At 42.1% G+C, this 23,675-nt stretch overlaps 1 protein-coding gene across 3 annotated transcripts in view; it reads right to left on the bottom strand.

Moving 5' to 3' along the window:
- Positions 1–23,675, bottom strand: part of LOC145349245 (nuclear mitotic apparatus protein 1-like) — a 108,483-nt gene that overhangs the window by 82,193 nt on the left and 2,615 nt on the right. The window contains exons 1-2 of one of the 3 annotated variants that reach the window (XM_080197725.1): positions 11,130–11,189; positions 5,565–5,666 (exon numbers count right to left, since the gene is read on the bottom strand). The exons of 1 other annotated variant lie outside the window; for it this stretch is intronic. The gene's annotated coding sequence lies outside the window, so the exon portion shown is untranslated. Of the gene's footprint in view, positions 1–5,564; positions 5,667–11,129; positions 11,238–23,675 lie in introns of those variants that run through there. One more of the 3 variants, XM_080197726.1, reaches the window with a different exon arrangement.

Below are 23,675 nucleotides of genomic sequence, written 5' to 3'. Positions count from 1 at the left end.
GTACTCTGTGGTAGGTGAATTCCACAGATTCACCACCGTTGAGAGAAGTAGTCCTCATCTCTGGTTTAAATCTGCTACCCATTATCCTAAACCTATATCATTTGTTCTAGGTTGCCCTACAAGAGGAAACATCTCTCCACGTCTACCCTGTCAATCATCTTTAGCATCTTATATCCCTCAATTGGATCTTCTCTTATTCTTCTAACTCGAGAGAGCATAGGCTTAAATTGCTTAATTTCTCTTCATAAGACAAGCCCCTCACTCTGGAATCAATCTAGTGAACCCAGTGTGGAGAGAGAAAATGCTCACAGGGAAAGCTAGATAATATCATACAGAACGTGGCCGTTTGGATCACTACGTCCTCATTAGCCAAAGAAGTTATCCAGTCTAATCTCACCTGCCAGCTTTTGATCTGCGGCCCTATGGATATGCACTTGAGGTGTCAAAATATCTGAGTGTTTTTCATAAATATGACTAAGATGTCCACCTTTACCTTTCAGGCTCTCCTACATTTATGCAATAACACCAGAGTGCTCATCTGAAGTAGGTTGTAACATAGGAACAGGAGATGACCATTCAGCCTCTCAAGCCTCTCCACGGTTTAGTGAGCTCATGACTGATCTGTGACCTCACTGCAAATACTATAATGTCCCATATAATTTTTTTTGTTAACCAATTGATTCTTAGTTTTGAAATTAACAACTGATCCAACATAAATCAATCAGCACTTGTGAAAGAGTTCCAAACCAGCCTTTGTGTAGAGAAGTATTTTCTAATTTCAATCCCAAAAGATCTGGCTCTCATTTTGCGACCATATCCTAGAATCCCCAAAACACCAGCCAATAAACCAATGAGTGCAAGACAACAAATACAAAAGGAAAAAACAAAAAGAAAAGGAAAAAGTCAGCAGGTCGCGACACCCTATGCAAGGAATGTGCATTTATACACATTTTTACTGTGCATACTGTTCAGGGATAAGAAAGACTTGAGACACAGAAACTCATAGGACATTAAAACACAGGACTTTGGAAGAGTAGGCCGTTCAGCCCTTCAAACTGTTCTAACTTTCAATAAGATCATAGCTGATCTGATTGTGGTCTCAGCTCCACTTTCTTGTCTACCCCCAATATCCTTAGGTTAGAGATCCAAAAACCCAGCTCCCATTACCCACTGAGGAAGAGAATTCCATGCTCTTATAATCTTACGAAAAAAAATTCTCTCCATCTCTGTCATAAAAGGAAGACCTCTCATTCTTTAACTATCTCCCGAAGTTCCTAGTTTACCTCACAAGGGGAACATTCTTTCAGTATCCACCCTATCCAGTCCCCAGATTCTCCATTGCAAGACAGAAGGCTAACAGGAGACTGAAGTGAATATTATTTTAAATTATGAAGGGTTTTGACTGTGAGCAGCAAGTAAATTACTGGACTAGAAACCCCAGATGTTTAAATTCCATTGTGATATTTCTTTCAACACCAATCAAATAAACAAACTGAAATTAACTTAAGGACGTTACATAAAAACACAAGAAATAGGAGCAGGAGAAGGCTATTCAGCTCATTAAGTCAACTCTGCTATTCCATAAAATCACGGGCAGGATTTTCCTTGTAACCTTCAGCGTGTTTTCAGTGGTGGAGGTGGCCTGCCATTGGCAGGCAGTAGGATCTTCTGGTTCCCCTGTTGTCATCAGGGTTTGCACTCCACACTGCCGAGAAATACACAGTGGGGGTATGCCGTCGGCGGGACTATATCATCCCGCTGTGTGAGCAGCCAGAAAACTCTGGCCCATGGCTGACCGATTGTGGTCTCAACTCCATTTAGCTGCCTGGCCCCAGACTCCTGACTCCTTTGTCAATCAAAGCTGTCTAAGCCAGCCTTCATTATATCTATTGGACCAGCCTCCACTATCCTCTGGGGAGCAGAATTCCAAATACATTTCATAGATATGTTGTCTTGAAATCAGACAAAGTTTTGGCCTCAACTACTTTTTGTGGTAGTGAATTCCAACTTTACCACCGTCTGGGTGAAGAAATTTCTCCCCACCTCAGTCCTAAAAGGTTTACCCCTTATCCTCAAACTACGACCCCTAGTTCTGGACTCCCCCACATCGGGAGCATTCTTTCTGAATCTACCCTGCCTAACCCTATCCCTCTACTCAAATCATCTCACTATGAAAGTCAACATACCATTTGCCTTCTTTATTGCCTGCATGCTTACTTTCAACAACTGATGCATGAAGACACAAAGGTTTCGCTGAATATCCACCCTTCTCAAGTTACACTAATTCAGGTAACAATGTCTTCCTATTACCTCACATTTATCCACATTATACTGCATCTGCCATGTAGATGCCCACACACTCAATCTGTCCAAACCATGCTAAAGCATCTCTGCATCCTCCTGACTGCTCACCATCCCACCCAATTTGGTATTATCTGCAAATCTGAAGATAATACATTCATTTCCCTCTTCCTATGTCTTTATTTATTTGTCACAAGTAAGGGTCACATTAACATTGCAATGAAGTTACTGTGAAATTCCCCTAGTTGTCACATTCCGGCGTCTGTTCAGGTCAATGCACCCTAACCAGCACATCTTTTAGACTGTGGGAGGAAATCCACGCTGACAAGGGGAGAACATGCAAACTCCACACAGATAGTGGCCCAAGCCAGGAATCGAACCTGGGTCCCTGGCGCTGTGAAGCAGCACTGCTAGCCACTATGCCACTGAACTGCCCACTTAAAATCATTAATAGAACATAGAACATAGAACACTACAGCACAAACAGGCCCTTCGGCCCACGAGTTGCGCCGATCACATCAACACCTATCTATAACCCCCAATCCCATAAAACCCCATATACTCATCCAGAAGTCTTTTAAAAGACCCCAGCGAGTTCGCCTCCACCACCACTGACGGCAGCCGATTCCATTCACTCACCACCCTCTGAGTGAAAAACTTACCCCTAACATCACTTCTGTACTTTCCTCCCCGCACCTTAAACCTGTGTCCTCTTGTAGCGACCATTTCAACCCGGGGAAATAGCCTCTGAGAATCCACCCTATCTATTCCTCTCAACATTTTATAAACCTCTATCAGGTCGCCTCTCAACCTACGTCTCTCCAGGGAAAAGAGACCCAGTTCCCTCATCCTAACTTCATAAGGCATGCCTCCCAGTCCAGGCAACATCCTTGTAAATCTCCTCTGTACCCTTTCAATAGCTTCTACGTCTTTCCTATAGTGAGGCGACCAGAACTGTGCACAGTACTCCAAATGAGGCCTGACAAGGGTCTTATAAAGTTGCAGCATTACCTCCCGACTCCTAAACTCAATCCCTCGATTTATGAAGGCCAGTACACCATACGCCTTCTTGACCACCTCTTCCACCTGCGAGGCCGATTGAAGAGTCCTGTGGACCCGGACCCCAAGATCCTTCTGCTCCTCAACACTACCAAGACTCCTGCCCTTGATAGTGTACTCATTCATCCCATTGGTTCTGCCAAAATGGATGACTACGCATTTATCCGCGTTGAAGTCCATCTGCCACTTCTCTGCCCAGTCCTGCATCCTATTTATGTCCTGCTGCAACTTTTGCCATCCTTCCAGACCATCCACAACACCACCGACCTTCGTGTCATCAGCGAACTTACTTACCCATCCTTCCACTTTCTCATCCAGGTCATTTATGAAAATGACAAACAGCAAGGGTCCTAGAACAGATCCCTGGGGCACTCCACTGGTGACTGACCTCCATTCAGAAAAAGACCCATCCACAACCACTCTCTGCCTTCTGCAGGCAAGCCAGTTCTTGATCCACAAGGCCAAAGGCCCTCGGATCCCATGCCCTCTCACCTTCTCAAGAAGTCTTGCATGGGGGACCTTATCAAACGCCTTGCTGAAGTCCATGTACACCACGTCCACGGCACTTCCTTTGTCAATGTGTTCAGTCACATTATCGAAGAACTCAACTAGGCCCGTAAGGCACGACCTGCCCTTGACAAATCCATGCTGACTATTCCTGATCATGTCAAACCTCTCCAAATGGTCATAAATCTTGTCCCTCAGAAGCCTTTCCATCAGCTTACCAACCACTGAGGTCAGACTCACCGGTCGGTAATTTCCCGGGCTATCTCTGTTCCCTTTCTTGAAAATAGGGACTACATCCGCAATCCTCCAATCTTCCGGAACCTCTCCCGTCTCCATTGACGACACAAAGATCATCGCCAGGGGCTCTGCAATCACTTCCCTCGCCTCCCACAGTATCCTGGGGTATATCCCATCTGGTCCCAGAGATAAAGTATAATGTGAACAATTGGGATCTTAGCATGGATCCCTATGGTACCACATTATTCACCGACTGCCAATCAGAAAGCAGCCCATTTATGCTTCCTATCTGCTTACCAGCTTTCTATTCCTCTCAAGACATTACCTGCAATCCCATGCGCTTTAACTTTACATAGTAGTCTTATTGAGATTCAGGACCTGGTCTCAGAATCAACAACATCATGATCCATCTTGTTTCTACCAGAATTCTACCAGATCCTAATCCTGTCATTGCACAACACCGAATCCACGATGCCTGTTCCCTTGTTGGTTCCTCAATGTATTGCTCCAGAAAACAAGTACACACTCCAGAAATTCTTCCTCTATTGTACAGTGACTAATTTGATTCTACCAATCTATATGCACATTAAAATCGCCCATAATCACACATGTTCCTTTAACAATCTTAAGAAGACCTTATTTTTAAACTGTGCCCCCAGTTCTAGATTCCCCCATGAGGGGAAACATCCTCTCAGCATCCACCCTGTGAAGCCCTCTCAGAACCTTGTGTTCCAATAAGATCATCTCTCATTCTTCTAAACTCCAATGAGTATGGGCCCAATTTGCTTAGTTTTTCCTCATATGACAAACTCTTCATCCCAGTAATCAGCCTGGTGAACCTTCTCTGAACTGCTTCCAATGCAAGTACATGCCTCCAAGTCTGACTGTTAGGTGGTCTCACCAATGTCTTGCACAGTTTATACTCCATCCCCCTTGTAATAAAAGCCAACGTTTCATGTTCCTAATCACTCTCTACCTACATATTGATTTTCTGAGATTCATTTACAAGGATACCACATCCCTCTGTACTGCAACATTCTGCAGTCTCTCTCCCTTTAATTAATATTGTGCTTTTCTATTCTTCCTACTAAAGTGGACAACATCACATTTCCACATTATACTCTATTCACAATTTTTTTGCCCACTCACTTAACCTATCCATCTTCCTTTTCAAACTCTTTGTATCCAGCTCACTACTATTTTCGTATTATGAAATCAAATTCAGTAAATCTAATACTTTGTGTGCAGAAACCAGCCAAAAAAAAAGGATGAATGCTCCAAATTACAAGCTCAACAATGTTCTTCAGAGTGGGGACTGCTAACAATGCCAAGCCCATTAATTTAAGTGTGATTTTTAGTGCAACCTATTCGAATGTTTCTAATATTCCACATCAGGGAAGGTTACATCCTAATTCCCTGAACAAACAGACTAATCTCAACTCTGGTTTCTGTACACTTACTGTGTGCTTTGATCAGGAAGATTAGGAGTTCTGTGTAGCTGCACTGTTATAATAAAAGCAAAAACAGAAAATGCTGGAAACTGTCAGCAGTTTTGGCAGCATCTGTGGAGAGAGAAACAGATTTAACGTTCCAGGATGCATCTTCTGTCAAAACTGGAAGAAATTTGAAACTTAATGTCTCTAAACAAGGAAGCAGGAAGAGCGGGGAGGGGAGGAGTGGAGAGGGAAGAACAAAAAAAAAGTTACGAAAGGGAGACAGGCAGGACTGATTTAATAACTAACCAGCTAATGGTGCAAGACAAAATATGGCAGCAATGAACATCTAACCACATATCCACACAATCGCAAAGACTATCTACTTCTACCTCTGTTATATCATCTGACTTTTCCCTGCCTTAGCTGAAACCCTCACCCATCTCTTTATTAACTCTAAATTTGACTACTCCAACAATGCTGGCTGGTCTCCCAGTTTCCAGCCTCTAAACTTCAAAACCCTACTGCCTGTGTCCTAACCAGCACCACTTCCACATTATACCTGAGCTCGCTGATCCACACGATCTTCTGGTTAAGACAATCCGTGATTTAAATTCACAGCTTCATTTTCAAGTCTTCCTTCACCTTTTCCAATGTCTGTAACCTGTTCCAGCCCTACAAATCTATCCTCTAATTCTGGTCTCTTGTACATCCCCGATTTGATTTTGATTTGATTTATTATTGTCACATGTATTAGCGTACGGTGAAAAGTATTGCTTCTTGTGCGCTATAGATACAAAGCACACCGTTCGTAGAGAAGGAAATGAGAGTGCAGAGTGCAGTGTTACAGTCATAGCTAGGACGTAGAGAAAGATCAACTTAATGCAAGATAGGTCCATTCAAAACTCTGATGGCAGCAGGGAAGAAGCTGTTCTTGAGTCAGTTAGTACCTGATCTCAGACTTTTGTATCTTATTCCCAATGGAAGAAGATGGAAGAGAGAACATCCAGGGTGCATGGGGTCCTTAATTACGTTGGCTGCTTTGCCAAGGCAACGGGAAGTATAGGCAGAATCAATGGATGGGAGGCTGGTGTGTGTTATGGACTGAGCTACATTCACAACCTTTTATATAGTTTCTTGCAGACTTGGGCAGACAGGAGCAATACCAAGCTGTGATACAACCAGAAAGAATGCTTCCTATGGTGCATCTGTAAAAGTTGGTCAGAGTCGTAGCAGACATGCCAAATTTCCTCAGTCTTCTGAGAAAGTACAGGCGTGGTGGTGGTGGGCACAGGTTGCTGGTTATCTCAACACCTAAAAACCTGAAGCTCTCGACCCTTTCAACTTCATCCCCATTGATGTAGACAGCAGCATGTTCTCCTTTATGCTTCTTGAAGTCAATGACAATCTCCTTCGTTTTGTTGACATTAGGAGGGAAATTATTGTTGCCGCACTAGTTCACCAGATTCTCTATCTCATTCCTGTACTCTGTCTCATCACTGTTTGAGATCCGACCCACTACGGTGGTGTCGTCAGCAAACTTGAAAATCAAATTGGAGGGGAATTTGGCCTCACAGTCAGAGGTGTATAAAGGAGTATATTAGGAGTCTGAGAACACAACCTTGTGGGGGACCACAAGTAAATTTAATCACTCTATCACTGGCAGATAGGCCTTAAGCTGCTGAGGCCCTAAGCTCTGGAATTCCCTCCATAAACCTCTACTCTCCTTTAAGGCGTACTTGTCATCTATCCAATATCTCCTTGTGTGGTTTGGTGTCAAATTTTGTTTGATAATGCTTCAATGAAGTGTCTTGGGGTGTCATATCATGTTAAAAACACAGTATAAATACAATCTCTTATTGTATTGGGACTGTAAAGCAACAAAAGATGATCCCGGAGGAGCTGTAAATGGCTACAGCAGAATTATTACCTGCTGTCTGAAGAAAGCAAGAACAATGGGTATAATCTGAAGATATTGAAAACAATCTTGAGTCTGGAAGGTTGTAATTACACAATATAATTAGGCGGCTATGAGAAAAGTAAGTGCTTTTGAAGATTGAGAGCACTAATGGTGCCAATGCAACTCAGTGGTCAGCCATGAAACACAGTTGTGTGTCCTGTTGTTATTTTCCCTCCTTCTGCAGCCTGAAAGGCAGCACACTTACTTACCAGAGGTGGGCAGTTACTAGTTCAAAACTCTCACCAGTTGTTCAGCTCAGTTTAAGCCCGCACTCCAACACAGCATTTTTAAAAATTCTTTCACCTGATGTAACCATCACTGGCTAGGCCACCATTTATTGCCCATCCGTAATCACCCAAGAGTAGCTGGTAGTGAGCTGCCTTCTTGAATAACATTAAGATAGACATGCAATGACGTTAGGGAGGGCGCTCTAAGATTTTGAACCTGCAGCAGTGAAGGAACGGCGATATATTTCCAAATCATGATATTGAGTAGATTGGAAGGGAACCTCCAGGTGGTGGTGCTCCCAGGTATCTGCTGTCCTTGTCCTGCCAGATGGTTGTGGTTGTGGGTTTGGAAGGTGCCAAAGGAGCCTTGACGAGTTTCTGAAGTGCATCTTATAGATGAGACACACTACTGCTACTGTGCATTGGTAATGGAGGGAGTAAACGTTTGTCGATGGGATGCTTCAAGTGGGCTGCTTTGTCCTGGTCGGTGTTGAGCTTCTTGAGTGTCAGAGCTGCACTCATCCAGGCAAGTGGGAGTATTCCATCACAGCCCTGACTTGTGACTTTCAGATTGTGGACAGGCTCTGGGGAGTCAGGAGGTGAGTTATTTGCTGCAGAATTGTCAGCACCCAACTTGCTCCTATAGACACAGTGGCTGGTCCAGTTCAGCTGGTGGTTCATGGTTTGATTTTGATTTGATTTATTATTGTCACATGTATTAACATATGCTGAAAAGTATTGTTTCTTGCACACTATACAAACAAAACATAACGTTCATAGAGAAGGAAATGAGGGAGTGCAGAATGTAGTGGTCATAGCTAGGGCACAAAGAAAGATCAGTTTAATGCAAGGCAGTCCATTCAAAAGTCTGACAGCAGCAGGGAAGAAGCTGTTCTTGAGTTGGTTGGTATGTGACCTCAGACTTTTGTACTTTTTTCCTCGACGGAAGAAGGTGGAAGAGAGAATGTCCAGGGTGCGCGGGGTCCTTAATTAAAGTAGACCTTAACTGGGGAGACCAAGAAGATGCTACGACAACAGATGAGTAAACACCACTTGACAATCACCAGGCAAGACTGTTCTCTTCCTGTTGGGGAACACTTCATAGGTCATGGGCATTCAGCCTCTGATCTTCGGGTAAGCGTTCTCCAAAGGCGACCTTTACGACAGCGCAGAGTCACTGAGCAGAGACTAATAGCCAAGTTCCGCACATGAGGAAGGCCTCAACTACGATCTTGAGTTCATGTCACACTATCTGTAACCCCCACAACTTGCCTGGACTTGCAAAATCTCACTAACTTTCCTGTCTGAAACAATGCACATCTTTTTAGCCTGTGCTTAATGCTTTCTCCACTCACATTGTCTGTACCTTTAAGACTTGATTAGCTGTAAAGACTCACATTCCAATCATTATTCATGTAAATTGAGTTTGTGTCTTTATATGCCCTGTTTGTGATCAGAAATCCCACCCACCTGATGAAGAAACAACCAGTTCCGAAAGCTAGTGGCATTTGCTACTTGTTGGACTTTAACCTGGTGTTATGAGACTTCTTTCTGTGTTTACCCCAGCCCAATGTCGGCATCTCCACTTCAAGTTACATTCCAGAGACTTGGGCACAAATCTAGGCTGACAATCCAATACAAAACTGAGGGAGTGCTACACTGTTTGAGGTGCTTACTGCCTTTTGGCCTAGATGTTAAACCTCTCAGGTGGATGCAAAAGATTCAATGACCACCATCTCGCAGAGCAGGACAGTTAAATCTGTTGTCTGGACAAATACTCATCCTTTAAATAAAACGGCTAAAAAGATGATCAAAGTCACCATGACGCTGCTGTTTTGTGGGAGCTTGCTGTGTACAAATTGGCTGTTGCATTTCCTACAACAGTGTTTAAACTTCAAAAGTACTTCACTGCTTCCAAAGTGCTTTGGGAGCGTTGACAAGTTTGTGAAGTGTTATAGAGTCTGTCTTTCAATCCTGTCACCACTACCCTGAAAGGCTGTGGGGATGCAGGGGTCAACTGAAATTTTAAGGGCAAAGATTGATGGAATTTACTGGGCAAAAGCATCAAGGGATGAGGAGCAAAGGCAGGACACTGGAGTTGAGACTAGGATGGAATAGTATGGTGCTGGAACTGGCTTTAGGGACTGAATGAAATACTTGTGTCTCCAAATATTATGCAAAGCATTTTAAATTATTCTGACAAATATAAGTATTTATAGACATAGGGCATCACAAAAACTTCTCTCAATGTGTGCTCTACTTAAAATCCCTCAAAATATATTTCCCATCTCACCCTAAACGCACTAAGGTAATCAAGAGGGACAGCTTGCCACAACTGCCACAGAAACTCTGAGGAAATGTCACTATCTAAGATCCAAATGCAAATGTACAGAGGGTTTGGAAACTGTAAAATCTCTCAGATGATATCTCTGTCATGAACTGTACCTTGTAAATATCGTGCATGATTTCAATTGTACCAAGGCACCTCAGGGTGCAAAACACTGTGTGGAAAGAACTTTAACTGGATTGCAATTTTGGGAATACCCAATTTGAACTGGTAGGGAAGGTTATTTTAAAAACTTTAATTAATAAAATATATTTCTGGAAAAAAAAGTTGGGAATGTGCAAAAGCCCATAATTGGAAGAGCAAAGATCTTGGCGGATTGTAGGCAGTTAGAGATACAGAGGGGTGGGGGTTTTGAAATACAAGATGAAAATTTTTTACACATCAAGCCATTGGTGGACGAGGGGCTGAGAGTCAGCGAGTACTGGGGATAATGGATGAACATGATATGACGCACATCAGAAACAGACAGAAACTATAAAACCTCAGCTTGAAATCTGTTGCTCCAAATGACATTTACTTAACCTCGCTACATCAGTCATTGTTTCTCTGACATCTGCTCTCTCAAACTATGAATATACTATCCAACACTCAAAATCTTTTACAACGTTGAAATCAAGATCAACCATACAGCGTCCTGTTAATAAACAACTCTTCGCCAAGACCTCAAAGTCTTTTCCCTCTCCTGACAAGCAACAAACTTTCCTGCTCCATGTTACCTTTCCTGACCAACACTGACTGCATCTGACCTGCAATGGGCCTTGGGAGCCCTACATCCACATCTCTCCAAATCAAAATTTAAAAAGTTAAAAGTTAAACCTGCAGATTGAGACTCGAAGATACTAAAAACGGATTCACCAAAAAAACTACATAAAACAGGCCTGAGAATGTCATTAAAGAAAAAACATTTAACAACAAATGCTACAGGGCCGAGAGAGAGAGACAGACAGACAGACAGACAAACACAGGGAGACAGAGAGAGGAGGGGAAAGAGAGAAAGAAATAAAAAAAAGGGCCCAGCAACAGATTAAAGAATACAAAGTTCCTTCATGTCACAATACCAGATATCTAAACTCTTCAACAGGGTCAGTTCTTTGTTACAGATTCCTATTCACAGTTAATTCACTCTCCAGCGGAACGCCGGCGATTATATCTCTGGCTGCTCTCCAATATCGCTGCCTTTTTAAGCTGCTTGCTCTCTACATTATAACCCTGGACTCCTCCTCCCGTCACTGTTTGCTCAGCCCTTCCTTCTGAAGGGAACAGGCAAACTTAAAATCTAACAATATACTCACTGTGTTGATATTACCGCTGTCTAAAATCACTGTTGCTAAATTATATTTATCCTCATTATATTTGCACTATATTTCCATTTTGTACATTTCAAGTTTGTGCGGCCCAGGAGGCCATTGTGCCCATTCAGGTGATGTCTGCTCATTGAAAGAGCTATCCAATTAAGTCTGTTCCCCTAATTACAGATAGGCAAACACACAACAGGAACAGAGGTAAGCCATTCGGCCCCTTGGCCCTGCTCATCATTTAATAAGATTGTGGCTGATCTGTTTGTGTTTTCAGCTCCACGTTCCCATCTACCCTCAATAATGATGTCGTTGCCTAAAAGAATCTTTCAACTTCTGCCTTGAAAATATTCAGTGACCCCCGAATCTACCACCTTCTGAGGCAGAGTTCCAAAGTTGCACAAGCCTCAGAGAAAAATTCTTCTCCATCCTAAAAGGATGACCCCTAATTTTAAGACAGTGTCCCCTAGTTCTGGACTCGCCCACAAGAGGAAATATCCTATTTATGTGAGAGGCCATACATTACTTTTTAAAAATATTTTTGGGGGAAATATTGCATTATTCTATGAAGAAGACACTGTGTGTACATCCATCTGTGTGTGCACTCATCTGTGGACTTTTAAGTAAATAAGTAGAGTTTTGAAATTTGGAGATAGGGATTTCGTTTTTTTAAGCTATTAAATTTCAATGGGGAATAAGGAACTTTAATAAATTACAATGGTTTCACAAGTAAACAAGGGAATTTTGTTAAATTTTATTTGATCCTAAAGTGGAGGGGCGAGAAGAAACTACAAAAGTTTGTTTTATACTTTGGAAAAGTGGAGTTCAAAGGAGGCAGACAGCAATGGAATTGGAAATGAAAAGAAAAAGTGGTATTTGAGGAGAGATTCTTTTTAATTAGTTTGTGGGACATAGCATCACTGGCTGGTCAGTATTTATTACCCATTCCTAGTTGCCCTTGAGGTGATGGTGGTGAGCTGCCTTCTTGAAACACAGCAATTCACGTGACCCACAATGCCTTTAGGGAGAGAATTCCAGGATTTTGACCCAGCGACTGTGAAGGAACAGTGATATATTTCCAAATCTGGATAGTGAGTGGCTCGGAGGGGAACATGGAAGTGGTGGTGTTCTCGTGTACCTGCTGCCCTTGTCAGTCTAGACTGAAGTAGTTGTGGGTTTGGAAGGTGCTGTCTAAGGGTTTTTGGTGAATTACTGCAGCGCATCTTGTAGCGTGTACACACTGCTGCTACTGAGCGTCGGTGGCAGAGGGAGTGGACGTTTGTGGATGGGATGCCAATCAAGTGGGCTGCTTTGTCCAGAATGGTATCAAGCATCTCAAGTATCGAGTTGAATCGGTGTTGGCTGTGTGTGGGGATGCCTTCAGTTAGCTTAGTTTTCATGCCCGCATATTTGCTTTTAGTTAAGTTTAAAATACTAATTCTGGATGTGCTCTTCTGCCATTCAAACTGGATGTAGACTTCAAATCAGACACATAGGATTAATTAATGACCTTGAAGTAAAGACACCCTGACATATTACAGAATAGCAGGTCTAATATAACCTGCTCTCTGGCTTGTTCCAGAATATACCATCTAAAAAAAAACCGTGTCACAAGTATTCTGTTAATTCCACATCCAGGCTACTACTGACAATCTGATTGTTCCAATTTATACGTAAATTAAAGTCACCCATGATTATTGCTGTTGCTTTATCATTAGTACCCAGTATTTCTTCTTGGATACTTGGTCCTGTATTGTGGTGACTGTTTAGGAGGTTTGTAGACCACTCCCACAAGTGACTTCTTTCCCCTACTGTAATATCCTAACTACGTTAGAAGTTGGTGTAAAAGAACATGGTTTGCACATGTGGATTCAAAGTAACAACAGATTTATTGGAAGAGATGAACTCTGTATAAACTGAAAGTAAAACAGCAGCCTGTGGCAACACCCTCATGACATCACCTTTAAATCTTAAAGCAACCTTGCAACCCTCTTAAATATATAACACCTCTCTCGCTCTGTGGTCATGACAACAAATTACTACAATGTTATATATAGGATCAATCCTTTAGACACAGGATGAAGCATCATTAAATCATCATACACAGTCAACGAGTCAATCATCTATTCCTCTTTAGTTCTATGTGAAGTTCTGGAATTTGGCTATTCTTGACAGAAGTGTAATTTGGAACCTCAGTAGACACTTCTTTTGAAACTAATTCAACATCATTTTCACATGGTATAGTAGGAGAGACACAATCATCAAGCAGCTCATCCAACTCAGCGTTCTGTAGTATTCACAATACTAGGACCAAAGAAGTTGGTACTTCCGGAAATGATTTGGAGAAGTAATTTCAAGATGACAAGTAGTCAACATGACCAAGAACAAATAACCCCCGAACTAGTTCATCTTGGGTTTGAACCTTGTAAGAAACTCAGCCTCTTTTTGTTAAAACTATGACTGGTACCCATGTCTCATCTGTGGTAGAACTGTGCACTAATACTTGGATCTCCTTGTTGAAATGTACATTCTTGTGCCCTTACTTCGCATCTAGCAATTTGAGATTGTTGTTGATGCTCTACTTCTGGAGGCAATAAATCAAACGTAATTCTCAACTTTTTCTTTAAGAGTAGTAATGCAGGGGAACTTTGAGTAGTTGCATGAGTAGTGTTTCTGTAAGATACCTAAAAGATATTCACACAGTCATAATGAACAGTCATAATGAATCTTGCTCATTTGAAGCTTTTAAAGAACATCAAGAATTGTACAACCTTTTCACTGAATTGATTGATTGATGGATAAGGTCTGGATTTTTTTTTACATTGAATACCATTTACCTTTGAAATAATCCTCAAGCTTGTGAAGTAAACTGCACACTATTATCATTAACGATCTGTTCCAGCATACCAGATTTTGCAAAAATTTCATCAAGCTTTTCAATGGTTTATTCAGTTGTAATAGATCTCATGACAACAACTTCTGGCCACTGAGTATGCATCAATTATGACCAAGAACATGTAATTCTGAAACTGACCAGCAAAATCTACTTGTAATCTTTGCCTTTGCATTTTAGACCGTTCCCAATGGTGTAAAGGAGACAACAAGTGGTGTATTTTTTATTCGAGTCGAGCATAAGATTGACACTCTCCCACTTCCGTTTTAATCTGAGCATAATGAGGAGATACCAGCATTGAACTGGGGTAAACACAGTAAGAAGTCTCATAACGCCAGGTTAAAGACTAACAGATTTATTTGGTAGCAAAAGCCACTAGCTTTTCCCAAAAGCTAGTGGCTTTTGCTACCAAATAAACCTGTTGGACTTTAACCTGGTGTTGTGAGACTTCTTACTTAATCTGAGCATCCAGACCTGGCCACGAAAAGAAAACATGTGTTAATTACTACAGCTGGATTATACCAGGGTGTCCTTCATGTAGTTGTTCAAAAACTCTGCGCAGACGAGGAGAAATCATCACCCAATTACCCACAATACACATCCAGCTTTGATGGTCAACTCAAGCTTTCCTGACACATGGTTTCAAAATAGGATGTGGATAATGTGTTTCAGCTATCATTCCTTTCTTTACTATATCCAACACCTTCTCCATCAGGGGATCCTTTATGTTATGTCTTTGAACTTGAGAAGCTGTCACATGCAAATGATCTACTGGCGATAAAAAAGAATATTAGAGAAACAAGTTGGTGGGATCTGCTCAATAGGTAAAGGTGAGCATGATAGTGCACTAGCATAATCTGCTGCCCTCCTGTCATGGGCAACATGGTGGCACAATGATTAGCACTGCTGCTTCACAGTACCAGGGACCTGGGGTCTAGTCTGGCTTTGGGTGACTAGCTGTGTAGAGTTTGCATTCTCCTTTTTAAGTGGGTTTGCTCTGGAAACGCCAAAGATGTGCAGGTTAGGTGAATTGGCCATGCTAAATTGTCTATAGTGCCCAAAGATGTGTAGCTTAGGTGGATTAGCCATGGTCAGAGTTATGGGGATACGACTGAAATGATTAGATTCACTAGGTTGATTCCAGAGTTGAGAGAGTTGATTGATGAGGAGAGACTGAGTAGACTGGGACTATACTCATTGGAGTTCAGAAGAATGAGAGAAGATCTCATAGAAACATATGAGATTATGAAGAGAATAAATAAGATAGAAGCAGGGAAGTTGTTTCCACTGGTGGGTGAAACTAGAACTAGGGAGCATAGCCTCAAAATAAGGGGGAGCAGATTTAGGACTGAGTTGAGGAGGGACTTCATCCAAAGGATTATGAATCTGTGGAATTCCCTGTCCCGTGAAGCAGCTGAGGCTACCACATTGAATGTTTTTAAGGTAAGGATAGATTTTTGAACAGTAAAGGAAGTAAGGATTATGGTGAGCAGGTGGGTAAGTGGAGCTGAGTCTGTGAAAAGATCAGCCATGATCTTACAGCACAGAATCATAGCACACTACAGTGCAGAAAGAGGCCCTTCGGCCCATCGAGTCTGCACCAAACACAATCCCACCCATGCCCTATCCCCATATCCCTACATATTATACCCACTAATCCCTCTAACCTACACATCCCTGGACACTAAGGGGCAATTTCTTAGCATGGCCAATCAATATTGAATAGTGGAGCAGGCTCAAGGGACCAGATGGCCTACTCCTACTCCGAGTCCTTATGTTCTTGAGTGGAAAGTCTGGGCAAGATACCTGGGAGAGGTAGTTCAGACTCAATGAGCTGAATGGCTTTTTTTTTGCACAATAAGGATTCTTTGGATTAGCATTCTGATTGGAGTGTATAAGATCAGTGACCATCTTTGCAATCAGCTAGCAGCTAACGATAAATGTACCTTTATCCGCCCCAAAGCTAGTTGTTAAGGATCAATGGTCAGTCAGTAATCTAAAAAATGGCAACCCTATAATGAAGAAATCTTATGCCAAAAATGATACCCAATGTTTCTTTTTCTAGCTGAGCATATTTATTTAGTTTCAGCACGAGTCAGAGACGTGAAGCAAAATCTATTGGTTATTCTCCCAAAGTATAATATGTGAAACTACTGCCCCTACTCCATAAGGTGAAGCATCGCAAGCAAACAGTAATGGTAGCTTTGGATTAAAATGAACTAATATTTCAGACTTCTGCCAAGCATCCATGACATTCTTGTCTGCTTTCTCACATTGTTGTTCAGACCCATGACACTTTCAAAGCTACATTAATAAAGCCATCATTAATTGGTAGGTGAAACTAGAACTACAGAGCGTAGCCATTGTATAATTTACGAAGTGAGGAACAAATTTGCCATAATTTACTGATCCGAGAAAGGATCTCGATTACATCACATTCATTGGACATGTTGCTTCTAAAATAGCATTCATCTCTCAAGGTGTTTTATATAGTCCCTTACTGTCAATATGACCCAAATACTGGACTGACATCTGGAAAAAGCCACACTTTTCTTTCTTGATACGCAGAACATGTGCTTAGACATTCCAATGTTGCTTCTAAATTATTCAAGTGCTTTTGTTCATTGGACCCTGTAATTAGAATATCATCTGGGGAAGCTGGTCTAGTCCAACAATCTTTTGCAATGTGACCTGTTTTGTCACAATTCTTCCACTGACCGTCCTTGCTCCAGCATTCACTCACTGAATACCTCACTTCATACATCTTGCTGGTTCCTAACTTGCAGATCTTAACAATTTGGTGCAGGAATGAAGCCTCTTTAGCAGCAGCCAGTTCCATCAACACTGCGATTGCTGCTGCGTCTTTAAAGTCAAAGCATGTTCAGTAAGCAATCTTGTTTGGATAGCCTCATTTTGGAGACCACAAAATCTCTAGAAGTATCTTCTAACAACTCAAATGTTACATCAGCTTTTTTAATGTTGCCACAAACTGAGCAATGATTTCGTCTGCTACTTGATTTCTTTGGTTGAATCTGAGCTGTTCTGCGATGATCAATGGCTTTGGAGAATAATGCACTTCAAGGATCTTTGTCAAGTCATCTTAAGTTTTGATTCCTGGTTTTGTTGGATGACATGATATGGAGATGCCAGCATTGGACTGGGGTAAACACAGTAAGAAGTTCACAACACCAGATTAAAGTCCAACAGGTTTATTTGGTAGCAAACGCCACTAGTTTTAATTAGATTAGATTAAACGTTTTAAGGTTTGACTTCCTGTTGTACGAAGAAAAACTAATATGAGCAAGTCATTTGATATTTCATTCACTCATACAAAGCACTGAAACCACTCTGCAGAGGAACTCCATGATTCACTTTGTTCTTTGAAAAGGACCCAAGGATCCTAATTGACCTGCCATTGCTCTTGCAGGCATGAGCAGCTTCCCAGTGCTACATTTTTAATCCTGGAAACCGTTGCTTGATTTTTTTTTTAAAAACCAACTGATCCCAGCCATACAGCAAGGAACCCACTCTTTTCAAATATGTCAAACACTGCCTGGAATCTCATACTTCTATGGTCGGAAAAAAACTCTTAAAACCACACAGAGCTTTTTTTTGTTACTCGGTCTTTCTTCTGGCAGTTCAATCTTTAATCCTGTTGTTGCCTCCCTCCAGCCTTCTAATATTTGAAGTATGAGGACCTACAATGCTTTCTTTCCCCTACTTCGGATCTTTCCTCCATGAAACAAAATCCCGACTCGTCGCCAATATGTTTTTTATGTCACATTTTAACTATGTTGGATGTTATGGGTTTTACCAAAAAGAAAAGAGCATGGTTTGCACACGTGAATTCAAAGTAACCACAGATTTATTGTAAGAGATGCTCTCTACACAGTACAAACCTAAAGCAAAACAGCAGCCTATGGCAACACCCTAATAATATCACCATCAAATCATGTGATCAGATCTTAAATCAATCATGCAGTCTGTTTAAATATATAACACCTCAATTCCTCATCTTCACCCAAATTGATTCTACATCTTGAACTCCCAGACTATCATCTCCAACTATTGCACAAATGCCATTCTTGATTAACAATACTGCCCTTCCACTTAAATCTAGCTTCTTATTCTTCAGTATCATATACCCCTCAACAGTCAGGATTCAATATTAGGACGCAATTCTTGTCATCCTGCTGCCACACTTCCATAATAGCTATCAGATCATAGTGCATATTGAAGTAAAAACTATCAATTCATGAATTTGTATTATGAATGCTATAAACGTGATGGAAAATATTCAGTACAGGGAATAACATATTGAAATGGATAGAACATTGACTGGCTAACAGAAAGCTGAGTGTAAGTATAAATGAGACTTTTAAAAATTCATTTACGAGATGTGGATGTCGTTGGCTCAGTCAGCATTTATTGTCCATCCCTGAATGCTCCTGAGAAAGTGGTGGTGAACTGCTGCCTTAAACCCTGCGGTCCCCCAAGGTGTAGATACAGCTAGGAAAGAAGTTTCTGGATTTCAACCCAGCTACGGTGAAGGAATGGTGATATATTTCCAAGTCAGAATGTGAGTGAATTGGAGGGGATCCTCCAGGTGATGTTGCTCTTCTCCTTCTAAGTGGTAGTGGTTGTGGGTTTGGATGGTGCTGTCTGAGGACTCTTAGTGAGTTTTTTTGCAGCAAAGATGGTACACACAGCTGCCACGGTTACTCAGTGGTGAATGGCTTAAATGTTTGGGGAAGGGGTATCAAGTGGGCCTCTTCGTTCTGGATAGTGTTGAGCTTCTTCAGTATGTTGGAGCTGCACTTATCCAAGCAAGTGGAGAGTATTCCATCTCACTCCAGATTTGTAGATGGATCAGCTTTAGGGAGTCAGGAGGCAAATTACTCATCATAAGATTCCTAGCCTTTGACCTGCTCTGGTAGCCACAGTATTTACATGGCTGGTCCAATACAGTTTCTGGTCAATTCTAACCCCCAGAATGTTGATAGTGGGGGATTCAACAATGTTAATAACATCCAATGCCAAGGAGCGATAGCTAAATCCTCTTGGTGGAGATGATCCTTTCCTGGCACTTGTGATGTGAACATGAAGTTTTTTTTTGGAATTTTAAAAGTTTATTTATTAGTCACAAACTTACATTAACACTACAATGAAGTTACTGTGAAATTCCCCTTGTCGCTACAATCCGTCATCTGTTTGGGTCAATGCACCTAACCAGCATGTCTTTTAGAATATGGGAGGAAACCAAAACACCCGGAGAAAATTCACGCAGACACAGGGTGAACGTGCAATCTCCACACAGAAAGTGACCCAAGCCAGGAATGGAACCCAGGTCCCTGGCACTGTGAACCAGCAGCGCTAACCACTGTGCTACCATGCCACCCCTGTTATTTGCCACTTGTCAGCCCAAGCCTAGATATTGTCCAAAAGCAGCAAGACCTGGGCATGGACTGCTTCAGTATTGAGCAGTTGCAAATAGTGCTGAACATTGTTTGCTGATTACTGCACATCGCCATTTCTCACCTTAAAATGGAAGGATGTGTGCATTGCTGGCAGGGTCACTATGTAGTGACATGCAGTAAGGGAAGCTCTTCCAGGATTTTGACCCAGCAACACTAAAGGAACAGCAATATAGTTCCACATCAGGATGGTGAGTGATTAGGAGGGGAACCTCAAGGTGATGTCCCCATGCATCTGCTCCCCATGTCCTTCTTGGTGGTGGAGGTCATGGAGTTAGGAGGAGCCGCTGAAGGAGCCTTGCGAGTTGCTGCAGTGCAGCCAGTAGGCACCACCTACAACAGCCATTGTGGACAAATGGTGGATTGAATTAATGTTACGGAGCAAAGACCAGTCTTCATTGGCACTCTGACGAGCAACTCATTCAGCACTACTCTCCTGCCTTTCCTCCAAAACCTACACATCTCAGTCTAATTCCTGAAAAAAAGTGGTATATTGAAGCTACTTTGCACTCATCAGGACACTTCACAACAATACTGATAAAGAAAGAACAATTTATACTGTAGGAGAAGAGACTGATTGGTTGGCAAGTAGCCTCTGATTGGAAGAGGCATTGCCATGGAAAATGCACCAGGTGGCTGACAGTCATCTGCCAAGACATTGAAATCAGGCAGTATGACCCAAATTGGTCAAGGCATTACCCTGAGAATGAGTCAGCAAATGGAACCAATTGTTATTCAGGGAGCCGTGGATTGGTTTACCAATCTTTCCTTTGAGGGAATATACCTTTACTCTGCCCGCATGCCCTCTTCTTTAGACAGCCCATTCATCAGCTATCATTTTATAAGCCAAGCTTATACTCCAATTTATACAACCTAGATCTGCTCTGATTAATTATTATTGCCCTGAGATCATGGCATGCAGAGCATCAGGGATGTCTGCCAGATTTGCCTGTGCATCCCCACTGGACATCCAGCATTTATATGGGCAACTCCAGAGGCTCACCATCTGTCTCAGGCCAAGCATGGCTCTTGTCCCAAGTAGTCTTCCAATCGCTGGCACCTGGGTACTTGCAACTGCCATCTTCTACCTATGTGAGAAGGAAGTGCCCTCACTGTTGTAACCTGTCCAAGACAGTACTTGCCACCAGCAGGAATGTATCCGTTTAGGACGTGCTGTGCCACAAGTGAATCTGCCAATGTCTCTGGAGTCATCTGTCTTTTGACTGGCTCTGACGGACATTTCATAGAGTTTTATAGGCTGGAAAGAGGCCCTTCAGCCCATCATGCATCCATGATCATTCCATTTTCCAGCACATAGTCCATAGCCTTGGATGCTATGGCATTGAAAGCACTCATTTAAAACCTAAAAGCTGTAAAGATTCCTGCCTGTACCACCCTTTCAGGCAGTGAGTTCCAGATTCCCACCACCCTCTGGGTGAAAAAGCTTTTCCTCACATCTCCTGTAAACCTCCTGCCCCACAACTTAAATCCATGTCCCCTGGTTATTGACGCTGCTGTAAGGGGAAGTGATCAGAGGGATTGGTCACATCACGCAAGTTGACACCTTAGTGCTTGATGTCCAACATCATTGGCCTAAATCGCATTTCGGTTTCTCAGTGTTAGCAGAGCCTCCATCATCACCTTCACCCTGAATGGCACACGCTTCACACCAATGGGCTCTTACTTTCCTCAGACTCACCAGTCTCTTTGCAGCCTGACAACCTTTCTCCGCACTCACTCTCCAGGTGCATGGCTGCTGAGGATCACCAGGTTTGGCAATCCCACCATGGCCACCACTACCAGTGGCAGATTGTTGTGGTTCCATTTCCCCTGCAAGTCAGCGCAGAGCTCCTTTGTGTGCTGAGAACTTCACCTCGAATACCATATCATGCTGCTCCTCAAGCCCAAAACACTTCCGGGGGGTTCGAGAACGCTAACAACTCCCTTGGTCTATCCAATGGATCAGAAGCTGCTGGTGCATCCCTCCAGTCATAGGACACACAGGACATGTGTAATTCGAGACTACATGAGACCCACACATTTGACAATATCCACTGGCCTCTGCTGTCACCTCAGTCGATGTCTTCTTGGTGAGGTGGAGTGGCCTTCCCTACCCATCTCTCAAGTTCAGAAAGTCCCTCCTTGCTGTCACTGTGTCAGAGTTCTGCGGGATTCAGCTGAGAAGTGGGGTGCTTGCTGGCCGCCTGAACTCCCCTCCCATTTGTTGTGGCCTCCTGCTGCTGCCATGGCTCACACACATTCTTTTGCAACCTGTGGAAACTGTTTTTGAAGTTCGCAGCAGGCCACCACTGGACAAGGTGCCCACAAATTGCAGCAGCTTCCACTTAAGTGACAGCCAGTATAATATTGCTATTTTAAATTGGATGTGGTCAGGAGCAGGATTCTCGGCTGCTTCTGGTTCTACACACCAAATGTGCTGCCAAAGATGAAATTCAATCTGTTGAATACTTCCTACACTTTTGTTTTTATTTCACTATGTAATTATCTTAAGGATCTTAAATAAGGGTCTGGATTGCACTGCCCCAACGTAATCAAATTCAACTCCTGTCACCTCTATTGTAAATCACCTGCCCAATATCAGCTTACAGCCTTTCTGCAACGAATACTGGTTTTCGCTCGCAACATGAATGCATCGTAGCTACATTGAAAGTTTTAAATTCCGGGAGTGCAGGATAAAGGAAGTGCAATGCTCAAGCCCCTCATTTACTTGCAGGGAGTGGAGAGCACCAGACCCATGAGTGATAGTCACCATACAGCGCACTCAGTTTGAAAAATCCAAGAGTGATGTGATAGGAAAGCACTAAGCTGATAGATCGGTGAATAACTGATATTGGGGATCATGTTTAAATAGCTGAAACTAAAATAACTAAACAAAATAACAGTTCAGGAATAAGGATAAAGGAATAACTAAAAAGTGAATCCAAGAGCAGAATCAGGTGGTTAAAAGACTGTCGGAAAGAGTGTTGTTCAAGTTCACATCTCCTAAGGAAATCTAAACAGCTGTTTGGGTGAGTATAGTTTGATAGTAGTACTACTACTACTATTCGTTATAATTAAGATATTATTCTAAAAGATCAAATTGGTAACTCCAGGAGTGAGTACTGTCTTCAGTGGTAATTAATTTCTGGAACCAGGTACACTAAAGCTGAAACTAGTTAACTTTATCATCGTGGTGCCTTTTGCTGGAGGGTTAAGGTTCTGTTGGCGGATACCTGGTTGGACTTGCTAAACTGTCGATTCTTTTTCACTGCTGATCTGTATTTTATTGTTTTTAGTGTTTAAATTAATTATATTGTCTTATTTCTGTTGCTGCAATGATAGCCTGTTAGCCAGGTCGTTGTTGTGAATGAGATTTGTTCTCAGCTGACTCACCTGCCTAAATAAAGGTTAAAGAAAATATGCCCTATATTCCTTCAGCATAACATGCCATGGTTTGTGTTTGAACGCAAGATCAATTTACCTGATTCATGACAAGAAAACAGTTTCAACCACATTAACCAGAGGCTCCTATTCATTTTCCTGTACAGCAACCATTCCATTCAATTTCTAACTCCAACGTTCAGCCTTTTCTGAATTCTCAGAATTGATTTTCAGCATTTTATTTTTAAAACTCAATTCAATATTAAAATGGAAAAGCAAGCTTCTTATTTTTCTTTCAGAAATGCTTGTTAGACATTGATTTTAAACTTCAGATGTTTCATGTCATATCAATAAAATCACAGTGCAATATTTCTAGACTTACTTTAACATCTAGCTCTTCACAGATATTTTTTTTTCCACACAAGGTTTACAGAATCACAGAATACGATTGCAGAACAGGCCCTTCAGCCCATCGAGTCTGCATCAATGCATGAAATTCCCTGACCTGGCCACCTAGTCCCACTTGCTAGCACTTGGCCCAGAGCCTTAATATTATGGTGT

Source organism: Carcharhinus amblyrhynchos, chromosome 10 (genome assembly GCF_965287045.1).
Source record: "Carcharhinus amblyrhynchos chromosome 10, sCarAmb.v2.hapA, whole genome shotgun sequence".
Lineage (NCBI taxonomy): Eukaryota > Metazoa > Chordata > Chondrichthyes > Carcharhiniformes > Carcharhinidae > Carcharhinus > Carcharhinus amblyrhynchos.
The sequence above is the reverse complement of the archived record's forward strand: the minus strand, read 5'-3'. Positions and strand labels throughout refer to the sequence as shown.